General features: G+C 48.8%; 2 non-coding genes across 2 annotated transcripts; one reads left to right on the plus strand and one right to left on the minus strand.

Moving 5' to 3' along the window:
- The first annotated feature begins 1,745 nt into the window (after positions 1–1,745).
- TRNAC-GCA lies at positions 1,746–1,817 on the plus strand. Its single transcript has one exon. It is a non-coding gene; the product is annotated as a tRNA-Cys (tRNA).
- A 1,639-nt stretch (positions 1,818–3,456) lies between these two features.
- Positions 3,457–3,528, minus strand: TRNAC-GCA. The gene has a single exon. It is a non-coding gene; the product is annotated as a tRNA-Cys (tRNA).
- Positions 3,529–3,925: the final 397 nt, after the last annotated feature.

A 3,925-nucleotide genomic window follows, 5' to 3' on the forward strand; every position in this document is an offset into this window, starting at 1 on the left:
AACATTTATCCCGGCCGCCGGGTGTTTTTGCCGCCGCTGCCTGTCCTGCTTAGCAGCCGACTCATCCTGGGCCCGCAGTGCGCATGTGTGGAATGTCTGAGGGACAGTGAACTGGCCCCCTGTTTAAAAAGTTTGAGGACCTCTGCTCCAGGCTCTCTGTCTAGTACTCCAATGGCTGATTAGGTTCCCTTTCCCAGTCTCCAAAATGACTAATTCACATACTTTCTCCTGTCTCAAATCTCCCACACCTTATCTCTCCTCCTCACGCTCTCAGCTGAAGAGCTTGACTCTTCCTTTTTAGAGAAAATGAGAACCAGTGAGAAGCAGTGGTATAGTGGTCAATGGCTAAGAACCAGTCTTGGGGGCCCTGATGTCCCAAGGTGCAGATGCTCCCACCTGCCAGGTCTAAGTTACCAAAAAGAAGTCAACAGGTGCCCGGTTGGCATGGCTCAGTGGTTGGGCATCATGCCTGTGAACCAGGAGGGTCACTGTTTGATTTCTGGTCAGGGTACATGCCCAGGTTTTGGGCTGCATCCCTGGTAGGGGGGCATGGAGGAGGCAGCTCACCCATGTTTTGCTCTCACATGGATGCTTCTTTCTCTCTCTAAAAAATCAGTTTTAAAATCTTAAAAAAATAAAGAAATGGGAAAAAAAAAGCTTGATTCTTTTTCTAATCGTACAAGGCCTTCTCCAGCTCTCTTGAATCGACCTCTGCTTGTCCACCTTCCTCCAGCCCCTCTAGGCCTAAGGCCTTTGTAGTAGCCATTTTCTTTGCCTGGAATATGCCCTCATTCAGGGCTGAACTCCAAAATCACCCGCACACAAAGGCCTTCCGTGATTCTCCAACCTGAAATAGCACCCTTCACAACTTCCTAATGCAGACTCGTAATTTTTAAAATTTTATTTTAGCCCTAGCTGGTTTGGTTCAGTGGATAGAGTGCTAGCCTGCAGATTGAAGAGGACCCAGTTTCCATTCTGGTCAAGGACATATGCTCGTACTGTGGCTTGATCCCCAGTAGGGGGCGTGCAGGAGGCAGAGATCTAGGATTCTCATCATTGATGTTTCCATCTCTCCCTCTCCCTTCCTCTCTGAAACCAATAAAAATATATTTTATAAATAAGTAAAAAGTTATTTTAGCACTGGCTGGTTTGGATCAGTGGTTAGAAGTCGGCCCACGCACCAAAGTGTTGCAGGTTGGATCCCTGTCCTAGACTAGGGGTGCCCGTGGGAGGCAACCAATCCATGTCTCTCCCTCCCTCTCCCCCTATCCCTTCCTTCCACTCACTCTCCCTCTTTAAAAAATCAATAGAAAAAAATATCCTCAGGGAGGATTAAAAATTCAGTTTTAATATTTCCCTTATCACTACTGTGCATTTATTTCTAGTCTGTCAGCGAAGAGTCAGAACCTTTGTGTCTTTCTTTCGAAAGCATGTTCTGTACCTAGAAAAGGTGGTTTGGTACCTGAGTTAATGTTTTCAAAGGGCCATACATTCAGGTGGTCTTTTAATTTCGTTCCCCATCATAAGTGAATTTGATATAATTTAGGAAGAAGTACCTAATTTTGAACAAGTAAACAATTCCAGTACAAAAAATTAGGATTGGCATAAAAAGAATGTATCAAACACTCACCAACAAAAGAAGGTGGGGCTTTAGAACACAAAGCTTGCCAGCACTCTGGTGTGGGTGGAACCTAATTATATTGAGTCACCACAAGTGGACAGGGAGGACAAACAAAACATGTCCTGGGGGTATAGCTCAGTGGTAGAGCATTTGACTGCAGATCAAGAGGTCCCCGGTTCAAATCCGGGTGCCCCCTCACATGACCTTGATGTTTTTCTCTCCTCACTCAGGCGTAACCCATAGTAACACGAATGCAATCCCACTAACACAGGCACTTCTAAGCTGTCCCCCACGCAGCAGGAAGAAGCTTACTCTCAATAGGTGGAAAGGAAAAAAAAAAGAGGTGGAAAGGAAGCAACCAACTCTTACCTTCTTACCCTTTGAGACTGTTCGACATCTATTGGCCTTGGAGGTGGGCAGGGCAGTGTTATTTTGCCTAGTTTATACTCTGACAGGGAAGACTAGGAGAATGAATCCAAAGTTCAATTTATATAACTGCAAAGTTTAACCAGACATATACAGATAGCCCAGCCGACGTGGCTCAGTGGTTGAGCATCGACCTATGAACCAAGGTTCGATTCCCGGTCAGAGAATATGCTTGGGCTGCAGGCTCCATCCCCAGTGTGGAGCGTGCAGAAGGCAGCTGATGGATGATTCTCTCATTGATGTTTCTCTCTCCCCCTCTCCCTTCCCCTGGGGGGAGGGGGGAGGATTCACAGATAAAAGGTGAAAAGTGGACAGCTTTCTCCTCCATATTAGCTCAAAGAAAAGCCTTAGGCCTGGGGTAAGTTTGAGGCCTCGTGTCCAGGAGGGTCTAGGTTTTGCACCAGGAGGACAGCTTTGCCCATGTCCAGCCTCAGACACACCAAACAGTAATGGGAGCCGTGGGGAAAAGGCACTGGAGTATTATCCCCCAGGGCCCCGGAGGGATGACACAACCAAATTCCGGGTTTAAAATATCGCAGGTGCCCTCTGACCCCAGCAGCATGCCTTTTCCTTTCTCCTTTATTTTTCCTTTTTTGGGGCAAAGCCTAGTCGAAAGGGCTGTCCGTACTCCCTTCACATTGACTGTTTTCCTCTGGCCTAGCAACCATACTGTCAGTTATGCAACCAACAAATATCTGTCCCTACCTTTAGGCTATGGAACTCCATAGCCTGGAATTACTGGTGTAGTGGTTCTCAAAGTGTGGTCCCTTCACCAGCAGCATCAGCACCTTCTGGAAACTTCTCAGAAATGCAAATTCTCTTGGGAGCCCACTCCAGGCCGATGGAATGAGAAACTGGGGGTGTTTTGTAATTCTGATGCACACTCAAGTTTGGGAACCACTGCATTAGTTTATGTCAGTTTGTATTAGGAGGTAACTTTATTTTTGTAAATTAAAATGAGCTTATGGGATGTGCATGGGGGCATTTTAACCTCAAAAGCGCTGTGACTCTCTACCTGTGTTATGAGCAATAGCACCTTCATGTCACCGGTAATTAAAAAAAAAGTTGAAGTTTGGAGAAAGGCTGTGGGTTCCTTCCCCTTGACCCACCCACATCCCCATCCGAAACGGCACGCCAACTGGGGGTAGTCATTTTGTCCGCGGAACCCGTGGCCGCGGAAATCCCGACACCTCCAGCGCCAGCAATCACGCCAGATTTGCCCACATGTCCACCCTTCCTCCTCCTGCTAGGTGCAAAGCAAAACCGAAAGCTCTCCGCTGAGGTTGGAAAACGAGAAACGCATTTTTGAAAAAATCGTTTCTGTTTTCTTTTAATCCAGGACTCAATGTTACAATAAAAAAAGTCAGGAAAGACGGTGCTATATTAGTCACAGGGAAGAAAAGCCACTAAGGGGGCACCCGGATTTGAACCAGGGACCTCTTGATCTGCAGTCAAATGCTCTACCACTGAGCTATACCCCCGCGCCGCTCTGGCTCCTGGAGATGGTTCTTTGGATGCACCGAGGGTGGGAGAAAGGAATAAAGGAGAAAAGGGGGCCAAGCGGAAAGCGGAAGGTGCCGGAGTCAGGGAACTCCGGGAAGCCCGCCCGGAGAGGGGAGAACTAGCCCGGGCTGCGAGGCGCTGAGAACCGGCGGGAGGGACAGGTTCCGCCCCGCAAAAGTGGGAGAAGACGTGAGGGGGCAGGGAGGCTAATGTAGGTGCGGGGCAAGGGGTTCCCATTCCGTCCGTGGGTTCATGCCAGGTAGCGACGGGTACAAAGGAAAGGCCCCGAATGCGGGGATCAGTTCGGGCCTTCAGGGGTGTTCCAACCCCACCCTGGACGGGAGGCGAGAGGTTTGCCCGCCTCCCGGCTGCCCC

The sequence above is a fragment of the Myotis davidii genome, unplaced genomic scaffold (assembly GCF_000327345.1).
Source record: "Myotis davidii unplaced genomic scaffold, ASM32734v1 scaffold327, whole genome shotgun sequence".
Taxonomy (NCBI): domain Eukaryota; kingdom Metazoa; phylum Chordata; class Mammalia; order Chiroptera; family Vespertilionidae; genus Myotis; species Myotis davidii.